Raw genomic sequence first — 15567 nt, forward strand, 5'->3', positions numbered from 1 at the left:
TTTCCTGAATGCTCAGGACGCTGCAAGTATGGTGTTAAACACCCAGAATGGTACCCATTCTGGCGTTTAACGCCCAGAAAGGTATCATTACTGGCGTTAAATGTCCAGTAGATGCTTCTTTTGGGAGTTTAACGCCCAATTGTACCTCTTACTGGCGTTTTCTTGACAGTGAGCTCCTTTTCCCTGTTTTGTGCTCTGAATCCTTCTGTAACCCTGTGAACTTATGCAATTGATTCTTTACCTTGAAGATTATTAATATTGAACTTGTATAATTTAAAAAATAAATAAAATGAAGAATGGAATAAAATAAAATAACAGAAAAAGTTTTGCTAATGGCTGGGTTGCCTCCCAGCAAGCGCTTCTTTATTGTCTTTAGCTGGACCTTGCTGAGCTTTTAATCTAGCTTCAACCTTGAGCATTCTTGCTCAACATTGCCTTCAAGATAATGCTTGATTCACTGTCCATTAATGATGAACTTCTTATTAGAATCAATGTCTTGAAGCTCCACATAGCCATATGGTGACACACTTGTAATCACATATGGTCCCCTCCACCGAGATTTCAGTTTTTCGGGGAATAGCCTGAGCCTAGAGTTAAACAGCAGAACCTTCTGTCCTGGTTCAAAGACCCTGGATGACAGCTTTCTGTCATGCCACCTTTTTTCTTTCTCTTTGTAAAGCTTGGCATTTTCGAAAGCATTGAGTTTGAATTCCTCTAACTCATTTAGCTGGAGCAATCTCTTTTCTCCAGCTAATCTGGCATCAAAGTTTAGGAATCTGGTTGTCCAGTAGGCCTTATGTTCCAATTCCACGGGCAGATGACAGGCCTTACCATACACAAGCTGGTATGGAGAGGACCCTATAGGAGTCTTGAATGCTGTTCTGTAAGCCCACAGAGCATCATCTAAGCTTCTCGCCCAATCCTGTCTATGGGTACTTACAGTCTATTCCAGGATTCTTTTTAGTTCTCTGTTAGAGACTTCAGCTTTCCCGTTTGCCTGTGGATGATATAGAGTTGCCAGCTTGTGGCTAATTCCGTACTGGACCATAGCAGAGTAAAGCTGTTTATTGCAAAAGTGAGTGCCCTCATCACTGATTAGTGCTCTAGGGACACCAAACCTGCTGAAGATATGTTTCTGGAGGAACTTCAGCACTGTCTTAGTATCATTAGTGGGTGTGGCAATGGCCTCTATCCATTTGGATACATAGTCGACTGCAACCAGAATATAAGTGTTTGAGTATGATGGTGGGAAAGGCCCCATGAAGTCAATACCCTATACATCAAATAACTCAATCTCCAAGATTCCTTGTTGAGGCATGGCGTAACCATGAGGCAGATTACCAGATCTCTGGCAACTGTCATAGTTACGTACAAACTCTCGGGAATCTCTATAGAGGGTAGGCCAGTAGAAGCCACATTGGAGGACCTTGGTGGCTGTTCGCTCACCTCCGAAATGACCTCCATATTGTGACCCATGGCAATGCCATAAGATCTTTTGTGCTTCTTCTCTAGGCACATACCTATGGATTATTTCGTCTGCACATCTCTTAAAGAGATAGGGTTCATCCCACAAGTAGTACTTTGCATCAATAATTAATTTTTTCTTTTGTTGCCTGCTGTACTCCTTGGGTATGAACCTTGCAGCTTTATAGTTTGCAATGTCTACAAACCATGGTGTTTCCTGAATGGCAAACAAATGCTCATCCGGAAAGGTTTCAGAGATCTCAATAGAGGGAAAGAACGCCCTTTCTACTGGTTCTATCCGGGACAGATGATTAGCCACTTGGTTTTCTGTCCCTTTTCTGTCTCTTATTTCTATATCAAACTCTTGCAGAAGCAACACCCATCTTATGAGCCTGGGTTTTGAATCCTGCTTTGTAGGTAGATATTTAAGAGCAGCATGGTCGGTGTACACAATCACTTTTGATCCTACTAAGTATGATCTAAACTTGTCAATGGCATAAACCACTGCAAACAATTCTTTTTCTGTGGTTGTGTAATTTTTCTGGGCATCATTTAAAACACGGCTAGCATAATAAATGACATGCAGAAGCTTGTCATGCCTCTGCCCCAATACTGCACCAATGGCATGGTCACTGGCATCACACATTAGTTCAAATGGTAATGTCCAGTCTGGTGCATAAATACTGGTGCTGTGACCAACTTAGCTTTCAGAGTTTTAAACGCCTACAGACACTCTGTGTCAAACACAAATGGCATGTCAGCAGCTAGCAGGTTGCTCAGAGGTTTTGTAATTTTTGAAAAATCCTTTATAAACCTCCTATAGAATCCTGCATGCCCCAGAAAGCTTCTGATTGCCTTAACATTGGCAGGTGGTGGTAATTTTTCAATTACCTCTACCTTAGCTTGATCCACCTCTATTCCCTTGTTCGAAATCTTGTGCCCAAGGACAATCCCTTCAGTCACCATAAAGTGACATTTTTCCCAGTTTAAAACCAGGTTAGTCTCTTGGCATCTTTTCAGAACCAGTGTCAGGTGATTAAGACAGGAGCTGAATGAGTCTCCATATACTGAGAAGTCATCCATGAAGACTTCCAGAATTTTTTCCACCATATCAGAGAAAATAGAGAGCATGCATCTCTGAAAGATTGCAGGTGTATTACATAGCCTAAATGGCATCCTTTTGTAGGCAAATACTCCAGATGGACATGTGAATGCTGTTTTCTCTTGATCCTGGGGATCTACTGCAATTTGGTTGTAGCCTAAATAGCCATCCAAAAAGCAGTAATAATCATGACCTGCTAGTCTTTCTAGCATCTGGTCTATGAATGGTAAAGGAAAATGATCCTTTCTGGTGGCTGTATTGAGCCTTCTGTAGTCAATACACATGCGCCACCCTGTAACTGTTCTTGTAGGAACCAGTTCATTTTTTTCATTATAAACCACTGTCATGCCTCCCTTTTTGGGGACAACTTGGACAGGGCTCACCCAGGGGCTATCAGAAATAGGATAAATAATCCCAGTCTCCAGTAACTTGGTGACCTCTTTCTGCACCACTTCCTTCATGGCTGGATTTAGCCGCCTCTATGGTTGAACCACTGGCTTAGCATCGTCCTCCAATAGGATCTTGTGCATGCATCTTGCTGGGCTGATGCCCTTAAGATCACTTATGGACCACCCAAGAGCTGTCTTGTGTGTCCTTAGCACTTGAAGTAGTGCTTCCTCTTCCAGGGGATTTAAAGCAGAGCTTATGATCACCGGAAAAATGTCACCCTCTCCCAGAAATGCATATTTCAGAGGCGGTTTAGGAGGTTTTTCCTCTTCCTGAGGAAGTTTCAGAGGCTCTTTCAATTCCTCTGAATCCTCCAGATCAGGCTGAACATCTTTAAAGATGTCTTCCAGCTCTGATTCGAGACTCTCAGCCATGTTGATCTCCTCTACTAAAGAGTCAATAAGATCAACTTTCATGCAGTCTTTTGGTGTGGCTGGATGCTGCATGGCTTTGATAGCATTTAACTTAAACTCATCCTCATTGACTCTCAGGGTTACTTCCCCCTTTTGGACATCAATGAGAGTTCGTCCAATTGCTAGGAAAGGTCTTCCTATAATGAGAGTAGCACTCTTGTGCTCCTCCATTTCCAGCACTACAAAGTCAGTGGGAAAGGCGAATGGCCCAACCCTGACAATCATGTCTTCAATCACGCCTGATGGGTATTTAATGGAGCCATCAGCAAGTTGGAGACATATCCGGGTTGGTTTGACTTCTTCAGTTAAACCAAGCTTTCTGATAGTGGATGCAGGTATTAGGTTGATGCTTTCCCCAAGATCACATAAAGCTGTCTTGGTGTAATTACCCTCTAATATGCATGGTATCATAAAGCTCCCGGGATCTTTAAGCTTTTTTGGGAAGCTTTCCAGAATGATTGCACTGCATTCTTCAGTGAGGAGAACTCTTTCAGTTTCTCTCCAATCCTTCTTATGACTCAAGATCTCTTTCATGAACTTGGCATAAGAGGGTATTTGCTCAAGTGCCTCTGCAAACGGAATCTTTATTTCAAGAGTTCTGAGATAGTCTGCAAAGCGGGAAAATTGCTTATCTTGCTCCTCTTTGCGGAGTTTTTGAGGATAAGGCATCTTGGCTTTGTATTCCTCAACCTTAGTTGCTGCAGGTTTACTTCCTACAGAGGTGGTTGGAGGAGCCTTTTTAGAGGGGTTGCTATCAGCACTTGTGTGTGTCTGATCCCTCACTGGCGTTTGAATGCCAAGGTTAGAAGCTTGATTGGCGTTGAATGCCAACTTCTTACCTGTTTCTGGCATTTGAACGCCAGAACTGAGCTTCCATTGGGCATTTGACGCCAGCTCTTTGCCTGTTTCTGGCGTTTGAACGCCAGAACTGCGCGTGGGTTGGGCGTTTAACGCCAGCTTTGCATCCTTTTCTGGCGTTTGAACGCCAGAGTTATTCCTCTCTGGGCTCTTACTGTCCTCAGAGGGATTTTGGATAATATTCTGCTCATCCTCTGTCAGTTGTTCTTTCCTTGGCTTTCTGCTGCTCTGAAGTGAGGTATTTAATGTTTTTCCACTTCTTAATTGAACTGCCTGGCACTCTTCTATTATCTGCTTTGATAACTGCTATTTTGTTTGATTCAATTGTGCCTCCATATTTTTATTAGCATTTTTAGTGTCTTGTAGCATCTCCTTGAATTCTGCTAGCTGTTTTGTTAGAAGGCACAATTGTTGATTGAGTTCAGTAACTTGCTCTAGAGGACCAAGTTCAGTAGACACTGCTTTGGCTTCTTCTTTTATGGAGGACCTACTACTTATGTACAGATGCTGATTTCTGGCAACTATATCAATAAGCTCTTGAGCCTCTTCAATAGTTTTTCTCATGTGTATAGATCCACCAGCTGAGTGGTCTAGGAACATCTGAGCTCCTTCTGTAAGCCCATAGTAGAAGATGTCTAATTGCACCCACTCTGAAAATATTTTAGAGGGGCATTTCCTTAGCATCCCTCTGTACCTCTCCCAGGCATTATATTATAAAGGGATTCATCATCCTCTTGTTTAAAGCCTTAGATGTCCAGCCTTAGCTGTGTCATCCTTTTTGGAGGGAAATATTGATTCAGGAATTTGTCTGATAACTGTTTCTATGTCCTTATGCTTGCTGTGGGTTGGTTATTTAACCACCTTTTAGCTTGATCTTTTACAGTAAATGGAAATAGTAATAGTCTGTATACATCCTGATCTACCTCCTTGTCACGTACTGTGTCAGCAATTTGCAAGAATTGTGCCAGAAACTCAGTAGGTTCTTCCTGTGGAAGACCGGAATACTGGCAGTTTTGCTGCACCATGACAATGAGCTGAGGATTTAGCTCAAAACTGCCTGCTTTGATGGGAGGTATACAGATACTACTCCCATATGCAGCAGCAGTGGGGTTACCATATGACCCCAGAGTTCTTTTGGACTGTTCATTTCCCCTTAGATCCATGATGGATAAAATGGAATTGATATGAATTGCAAAGAAAATATATTTTTATTTTTTTATTTTATTTAAGTAGAATAAACCAAATTATTAAGAAAATTAAAAACAATAAGATAAAATAAAAATAAAATAATTAGAAATTAGAATGTAAATTTTGAAAACTTAGAGAAAAGATAAATTTGTAAGTGAGAATAATTGCTTAATTGAGAAGATTTGAAAAACTTTGGATATTATTTTTGAAAAAGATTTTGAATTTTGAAAAGATTTGATTTTTAAAATAAAAATATGAATTTTTAAAAGTAATTTTTGAAACTCAATTTAAAATAAAGAGAAAAGATATTTTTGAATTTAATGAGGAAAGAGAAAAACAATAAAATGACACAAGACTTAAAATTTTTAGATCTAATGCTCCTTGTTTTTCGAGAGTTTTGGAGGGAAAACGCCAAGGAACACCAAACTTAAAGATTTTAAGATCGAAACACAAAGAAGCCTCAAGAACACTTTGAAGACTCACAAGAACATAAAAAGAACACCAAACTTAAAACTTTTAGAACACTAAAAGTAATTTTTCGAAAATAAAATAAAAAATAAGAAGATATCACCAAACTTAAAAGTTTGACATGAGATTTACTCAAAAAAAATTATTTTTGAAAAATTTTTAAAAGGAAGATTCCCAATTACCAAGAACATAAGAACACCGCTCTAGCCAATTGAGCTATAAATTGAAAGTGTTTTAATAAAGGTATTTAATGTATAAAATATTTTAAATTTTTTTTTTGGATACTAATAATTCGAAAATACACAAGAAAAACAAGAAAAATCACAAAACAAGGAAAATAAACAAGAACAACTTGAAGACTAAGAAAGAACAATGAACACAAATTCAAAAATTTAAAAGAAAATAAAAACATGCAATTGACACCAAACTTAAAATATGAATCTAAACTCAAACAGAAAAACTCAATTATCAGTTTATAAAATTTTTGAAAAATTTAAAAAGAGAAAATAAGGATTTAAAAAAAAAGAAATTTCAACCAAAAACAATAATAGAAGACTCTAAACCAAAAAGAAAAATTTTTCCTAATCTAAGCAACAAAATAAACCGTCAGCTGTCCAAACTCGAACAATCCCCGGCAACGGCGCCAAAAACTTGGTGCACGAAGTTACAATCACACTCTTGCAATTCTGCACAACTATCCAGCAAGTGCACTGGGTCGTCCAAGTAATACCTTACGTGAGTAAGGGTCGATCCCACAGAGATTGTCTGCTTGAAGCAAGATATGGTTATTTTGTAATTCTTAGTCAGGAGATCAATAATAAGAGTGATTATATTTATGGAGAGTAAAAAGCATAAATTAAATAGTACTTGTATGCAGTAATGGAGAATGTGTTGGAGTTTTGGAGATGCTTTGTCTTCTGAATCTTTGCTTTCCCCCTGTCTTCTTCTTCATGCACGCAAGGTTCCTCCTATGGCAAGCTGTGTGTTGGTGGATCACCGTTGTCAATGGCTACCATCCGTCCTCTCAGTGAAAATGGTCCAGGTGCACTGTTACCGCACGGCTAATCATCTGTCGGTTCTCACTCATGCTGGAATAGGATCCATTAATCCTTTTGCGTCTGTCACTACGCCCAACCCTTGTGAGTTTGAAGCTCGTCACAGTCATTCAATCCCTGAATCCTACTCAGAATACCACAGACAAGGTTTAGACTTCTCGGATTCTCAAGAATGCTGCCAATGGATTCTAGCTTATACCACAAAGATTCTGATTAAGAAATCCAAGAGATACTCATTCAATCAAAGGTAGAACAGAAGTGGTTGTCAGGCACGCGTTCATAGGTTGAGAATAGTGATGAATGTCACGGATCATCACATCCATCATATTGAAGTGCGAATGAACATCTTAGATAGAAACAAGCGTGTTTGAATAGAAAACAGAAATAATTGCATTAATTCATCGAGACACAGCAGAGCTCCTCACCCCCAACAATGGAGTTTAGAGACTCATGCTGTCAAAGAGTACAAAGTTCAGATCTAAAAATGTCATGAGATACAAAATAAATCTCTAAAAGTTGTTTAAATACTAAACTAGTAACCTAGGTTTACAGAAAATGAGTAAACTATGATAGATAGTGCAGAAATCCACTTTCGGGGCCCACTTGGTGTGTGCTGGGGCTGAGACTTGAGCTTTACACGTGTCTAGGCTGTTTCTGGAGTTAAACGCCAGGTTGTAACCTGTTTTGGGCGTTTAACTCCAACTTGTAACCTGTTTCTGGCGTTTAACGCCAGAATAGGGCAGAGGACTGGCGTTGAACGCCAGTTTGCGTCATCTAAACTCTGGCAAAGTATGGACTATTATATATTTCTGGAAAGCCCTGGATGTCTACTTTCCAATGCAATTAAGAGCGTGCCATTTGGACTTCTGTAGCTCCAGAAAATCTTTTTCGAGTGCAGAGGGGTCAGAATCCAACAACATCTGCAGTACTTTTACAGCCTTTGAATCAGATTTTTCTCAGGTCCCTCAATTTCAGCCAGAGAATATCTAAAATCACAGAAAAATATACAAAATCATAGTAAAATCCAGAAATGTGATTTTTATTTAAAAACTAATAAAAATATACTAAAAACTAACTAAATCATACTGAAAACTATGTAAAAATAATGCAAAAAAGTGTATAAATTATCCGCTCATTAGTAATACAAACAATTCAAAGATAAACTCTAAAGGGCCAAAACCAAAATTAAAGAAATTCAAATAGGGAAAATGAGGTCTGCACATAGTTATAACATAATTTAAAAGCAAATATATAGCATAAGTTATATAGGAGAATAGAAAATGTCAAAAATCCTAAAATTTAGCAAGATATTACCTTTTGAATTTATGTTTTGTCATGATTTTTCTATCAAATATTCTAATGACAATATTTTGACCTTGTAGCAGTGTTATAGCATAGCAAAAAGAATTAAAAGTCCTTCAACAAACCACAAACAATTAATTGTTTAGACCTCTAGTTTACATTGACTATCTACCCTCATTAATTCCACTAATTTCTACAAAAGGAATCGAATAACAAATTGGCAACTACGGTTAGAGCACCGTTAGACCTACCAACAAAGAAGTCCCTGATTCTGCAATAGTTGAACAGCCTTATTAACTCCACTAAATGTCACACTAGGCTCTCTATTTGCTTCAATAAATTTTTGGTGGAGATCAATGGGTACTCTATCACTTAATAATACATAGAATATGAAAAAGCCAAGCAAATTACACCCTGATCTACCAGAATAGAAGGGGCTGAAGATCAGCATACATGATTCCTCACAACTATGTCGCAAACTTTGACATGGTCATAGCTAAAGTAACCGAAAATTGCTCCAGTACCATAATGAATTGCAACGGTAGTTCCTAAATAACATAAAAGGTCGCATTAGAGAGAAAGAACATGCCAGCATCCATTATATGGGCACACAATGTCAAGTGGCAGAAAATAGAAGCCCTGTATGAAAATAACATTTTTTCTAATTGATCAAATGAATACATAATTTCCTCCAATAAATAAATAAATAAAAGCCTAGATAGATAAATAGATAGCAAAAACTTAATACATAATCTAGTAAAACAATCAAGAGTAAAGTATTATATCATTTTTTCCCCAACATTTGGGCTCAATTCTATTTGTATCTTTAATGTTTAAATCGTCCTATTTGTATCCCTAACATTTGTAAAAGTGATTCAATATTATCTTCCCATTAATTACATATCATGAGCTTTGGTTTGAGTTTTGAAAATCTCTTATTGAAGTTAGAATACAAATGTTTGGAACATAACTAATGATCCACTCTAAAAAATAGCTCATCAAAAGTTGAAACTAATCCCTGCAATATTTACATAATTCACTTTTCTAGAGACATAATTGAACCTAAATACAAATAGCGGGTATAATATTAAAATCGAACACATCCAAATGAAACCTACTTGAGAATGAATACATCCAAGTGAGAATAATTGAAAAATACAATCTGATTTGTTAGTATAATTGACGGCAGGATAACATTGATACTTTTATAAACGTTAGGGATACAAATAAGATGATTTAAACGTTAGGGACACAAATAGGACTTAGCTCAAATGTTGAGGACAAAAACGATACTTTACTCAACAATCAAAATTGACTTAAAGTTTATAGGAAGAGTTGTCAAATGACCAATAGGTCCTTTCCAGAAAGAAAGAAACACTTGCACAGAGCAATATCCACACCAAACTTATTATATATCAGTGCATTAAATCACCATGAAGAATAAAAGAAGAGAATTTAAAATGAATATTTTTTATGCAATTAATGCAATCATCCAATCTTAAAGAGACCTTTGTAGTTGCATATGATTACAAGACAAAGTAGGTGGAGAAACTTACTCTCATCAACAAAGTCAAGCAAAGATGGCGCTTAATGTCCCTTCTCAAATCCTTTGGAAGATTGCAAATCAAGTTATCCTCATCAACACCTTTGGTTTTTTTTTGTCATTTGTACTGCTCATATCATCTTATTCGCTGCGTAAGGCTGTTAGGAGGGAGTCTTTGAGACATCCACTATTTTACATCTCTCTTGTTCACCCTTATCTCCTCTAATGTTGTTGATTGCATGTATGTCTGTTAGAAAATAAGTATAATTGCATAATATTAGTCAAAATGCACAAGCACCAATTATTTACTTATACAATACACTGCTAAACATAGAGTACAAAATTGCAGATACACAGATGTCTTAAATGTCAAATTTTTATTACATGTATATGGATATGATGTGTTAGTTCAGTAAATAAATAGGCATAGATTTTTATCAGTTTCATTTTTTAGCTTTTTAGCAGAAATGTCTATAAAAAGTCCAATGAATCAAAATTACAGGGTAAATGGAGAAATGGATATTATTTGGGAAGGAACTTAATGCATGTCTTATTTTGCAAATAATTTCCATTATCAGGAGATTTTAATTCTACTAGTTATAAGAAAACAACTAGACCAGAAACACAAATAAATAAAGTGCAACTACCAACAACACTTGGAATAGATTTCAGTAGGTACATGTGCCTACGGATATCAATTGAACAACAACAAATTCAAAATAAATTTGAATAACAAAAATTAAATAGTTCATTTAAGGGGTTCAGAACAAAAATTAAATAGTTCATTTAAGGGGTTCAGTAGGTTTAATCCATGTACTGTTGTTCGTCATGTAACAAATGCCATTAAAAGCAAATTTTCAGAATTCTGCCCTTCCTAGAGACATGCTAGTGAGCAAATACGAGATTTGTGGTTTACTGAATTTAAAGTAAGTATTTATTATCTTTTTTTTTTGTTATTTTGATATTATACATAGTGGGTAATTCAATGTATATGTTTGTTTTCTTTTATAGAAAAATTGTATGTGGGAACCTCAACACAATGCAAGAATTCGTCAAATTTTTGAGATTAAAGGGAGTGCTCGATTAAGATCGTTGATGAATCAGGAGAGACGCAATTATTCAAAAGACCCTAACCATGTACCAAAATATATTCCTGAATCCGTTTGGTGTCAACTATTACATTATTTTGCTACAGATTCAAAATTTAAGAACTGATCAGCAGCAAATACTGTGAATCGAGCATCAAATACTGGAAGTTTCATGCATACTGGTGGTTCCATATCTATGGGTGAACATGCACGCAGAATGGTAAGATAAAAATAGTTTATTTATAGTCTTGTTCTTATTATGTGCAATGTTTTCTTATTCTTTTTTCTTTCCTATCGATTAAAACTATTATATTATAGGAGAAAGCTACGGGAGTAAAACCTTCTCTACAGGAGGTTTATACTAAATGCCACACCAAAAAGACAAAAGTTGGATTGATGAAAGATTTGAGAAAGTCATTGTATGTGATGCTAATTTGTTCTTCTTTTTGTTTTTTTAAACTGCTAATTTTCACTATATGTTAGTATTTGTTCATGACATATTTAGTTGCGATTAACATGAATTGATTTTGTAGGGTGAATTCAAAAAGCGAAAGACCGAACTTTCTCAAGTAGCTTTATCCTTGGATAATGAGGGAGATGTTGAGGCATCTAAGGAAAGCCTAGATATACCAGATGATTATACTGTTTGGAATGAAGTTGTGACAAAGGGAAAAAAGAAAGCTGCTTTTGGTTTAGATTCTTTTGGTTAAGATCTCTCTTCAAAGTTGGATTCCAGAAATTGTTCAGAGACATCCAAAGACAATCTAAATATTGAGCAAGAACTTCACATGTGGAACGAAAAAGCAAAGGAGCAAGAAATGATCAATGAAGAGCAAATTCTTAAGTTGAAAGATGCTGAGCACAAGTTAAAAGATCAAGGACGTCAACTTAAAGTTCAACAGAAAAGAATTGGTTCTACTGAAAAGACAATTCATGCTTTGTATAAAAAGTTGAATCTCCCACTTCCTTCAACCTTGTCTAATCCTACAGAAGATGAGCTTGGGACAGGCTCTAGTGATGATAACATGAGTGATTGATATTTGGAGTATATGTTTCTTCTGATTTAGATTAAGGAATTTTTAGGTGAATTAGTTAGTATATTTTATTTTATTCATGATATTTGACCTTTTTAAAGGCTTTCTTTGTTTTAGTTTAAGTATTTTTTTTTCTTATTTTAGTTTGATTACATTTATGGACAAAAATATTTTAATAATAAATATTTTTTTAACTCTTTTATGGTAATTAACTTTTTCATGATTTTATTATGTGTTTATAATTTAAATGATGTAATATGAAAAAAATGATTATGATGGTCTTAATATAGAAAGCAAATCGAATACAATTTATTTTCTAAAATATTTATCTATTAACTAGCAAATTATTTTGTATGAAAATTATTTGAAATATTATATTAAATTTGTAGAAAATTTGTGCAAAAATAATTTTTTGTTTTGTATGAAATTTGTTTCAAATACGTAAATTCTTTTAAATTAAATTTGTCTGAAATTTAATTGAAAAAATATTTGATTTGTCTAAAATTTGTTCGAAAAAAATTTGTTATATTTGACTAAATTCGTTAGAAATTTGTCTAAAATAAAGTATATTTTTTGTTTGAAATTTGTCTGAAATACGTTATTTTTATGTTAGCTAATCTGTCTGAAATTTGTTTAAAATACATCATAATAGTTAGAAATCTAGCAGATAAATGCCTATTCAAAATCTGTCACAAAATCGTCTAAAAAAATTTTTGGACGAAATTTCAGACAAAATTTAAATTAGCAACAAGGCTTTTTGGGACAAAAAAAATTCATCCCAATTTTGTTTGAAAGAAAAAAATTGTCTATAATTTGTTCGAAATTTATTTCAATTTTGTCTCAAAATTCGTCCGAAAAAGTCCTATTTCTAGTAGTGATTTAGTCATTTAATAAAATTAATTATAAGGATATATTTATTTTTCAAAGATATTTTTGTAAATATAAAATTTTAATATTTTTTAAAAATTAAATAAAAAATAAATACTGACATAGATAAATAAAATTCACATGACAAATTTTTATTTATCTACTTTTTATATCATACCAATATGTATAAATTAATAATCGTATCGAAGCAATCATTATGCTACTCCACATTATGTACCAAGGTTCAAGGTTGATTATTAACCCCAAAAGGTTTCTATTTCTAATTATTGATGCATAGACAAAGACAAAGATATGTACGTATTTGTATACATAAAAAAAAAGACAAAGGTCAAATATGTCATCTCAATTTAAGGAATACATTTGGGAAAATTTTCAGGCATTTCAATCGCTTTATTGATACATTGGTATGACAAGTATGAATTGATAGCCAATTACAAATTTGTCATGTTTAATATTTTGTAATGACGAAAAAGACCATAAAAAGACACCCAAAAGACAGCTAAGGGTAGTCCTGAAAGAAAGCTTATTTGGTAAGGTAGCTGAATTAGAGTAAACTGGTGGTGGCTCTTGGCTAACGGGTTTTGTTCATATAGGTTTTTTTTTTTGGAATAACTTTTTTTGATTAATGGTTGAGAATTTGCAACCCAAATTGCATGATGGGTTTGAAAAAGAAAAAAAAGTGAAATAAAAGAGTAACAACTAAAAAGATTTGTAGTATATTGGGTATATGAGATTGTCCGCTGTTATGGAAGATTGGAAGGTTAGGAAAATGTATGAGGAAGAAGAAGGTGTAATTTTGGTGCCATCTAGGATGTTCCTCCAAGGAACACAATGTTGAGGAGCATAATTGCATTGTTGAGTTCTGGCATCTTCCAAAGGAAAATAGCCAATTTGAAGAGATTCCAACAGCTGACTCTCTCTCTAGCGACCTTCTCTTCAGTGGCTAACTCCTTGTGACGTCATCTCCATCTCATATGCTATTGAAATAGCAAGGTTTCCATCTAGTAGGGCCTTGGATTCAATTAAGGAATGACATAGGATTATGTGCATTAGGATTGCAGAGGTAGGTTCCACTAGGAGGGAGTATACTTGTTGTAACTGTGTTTTTTTAAATAGTAGTTATGTTTTGGGTTTGTTTTCGGTTCGAGTCAGTCTTCGGCAAACCTTCCCAATGCCTTAAAAAAATAAATGTCTTCTCTAAAGAATATAATTATTAGAGCAATAGTAGACAAAAGTACAGAGAGGGGGGTTACCAACGGGGTGGCTTTTGAGGTATTCTATTTCTGTATTTATGTCGATTGAATGGTTTCATTGGTTTGATGTAGCCAGGTATTGAATAGTTTCTGGCATGGCTGGTGCAGTGCTGGGCAAATATAGTTGGTGGGATAAATACTCAGGGCGACTAAGTGCGTCGCATTTGAAGCAATAGGTGAGTTTCACTTTGGAATCCTAAATTCTGTAAAGTAGATGTTGTTAGCGTGGTGAAATGAGGGAAAAGGTGTACGACATATTAAGTATATCCAATTGTGCTAATTGTTGTAATGATTCGAATTTATTCAGAGAGGATGACGTCCTACAACGATGTTGTAGAGGGATTGTGCCAATAGAATGCGATGAGCAGGGATGATTAGGTTCAATGCAACGGTGTAGGTTTGGATGAGCAAGTACATTCATATTAGTGTTTGAAATTATGCTTTAATCTCTAAATGTGAAATAGTTGGTGAGATATGCTGTGGTTTAAATGTTGGTTCTGAAGGGAAAAATAGGACAATTGCTTTGTAGTTAGAATGATGAGAGTGTTTGGGGGAAGGGAAACTTAGCAATAATATGTCTTTTAACATAATGTGTTGTTATAATTGTCAATTTAAATGGTAATATTAGTTCTTGATGATGCAGCTGCTGTGTGAGATGCATTTGTTGAAAATTTGATGTGTATAGTAAATCAGGGTTGAGAGCAGTGTTGTTAATGAATCGAATCAATTGTTATTGGCGGGTATAACATTAAATTTTGGCTTCAAGTGTTAGCAACATTTGCTGATGTGGTTAGTCTTTTCTGATGTTGTGAACCATAGCTATACAATGAATTTAGTTTTATGTGATATGCATTGTTTTCGATTTGGCCTGAATAAGGGGGTGTTCTTAGTTCAATTTTTTTCATAAACTGAACTAGAACTGCACAAAAAAATATAAGATAAATAAGTTCTTTTAGTCTAATAATCTGATAATAGATTTTAACTCCACACTTTTAAATATTGCTAGCTAATTAATAATAAAATAATAAATTTTAGTTACCTTCTAGTATGCGTCAATGTATACGAAGTACTAAAAAAATTAAAAAAATTGAAAGCTAATCTAAAGTTTTTATTCTTAAATCTTTGATGAAGCATATTATATACAAATAGTCATTATTTTAAAACGATTTAATGAATACTCATTAATGAGTACTAATTAATTAAATTTTTTAACTAGTATTTGTTAATGAGTACTCATAAATTAAAAAGATTTAATGAAATTTTTTTATCCATTCATAGTTTACATATATTGAGAAATACTAAAAAGTAAGTATAATTTATTATTATTTGTCATTAATTAGCTAGTAATGTTTAAACATGTGGACTTAAAATATATTATTAGATTATTAGACTAGAAGAATTTATATAACTTACATTTTTTGTCATTGTGAGTCCCATTCTATTGAACACCCAATATTCCATGGT

This window comes from Arachis ipaensis, chromosome B10 (genome assembly GCF_059453495.1).
Source record: "Arachis ipaensis isolate K30076 ecotype BB chromosome B10, ASM5945349v1, whole genome shotgun sequence".
NCBI classification, from domain to species: Eukaryota; Viridiplantae; Streptophyta; class Magnoliopsida; order Fabales; family Fabaceae; genus Arachis; species Arachis ipaensis.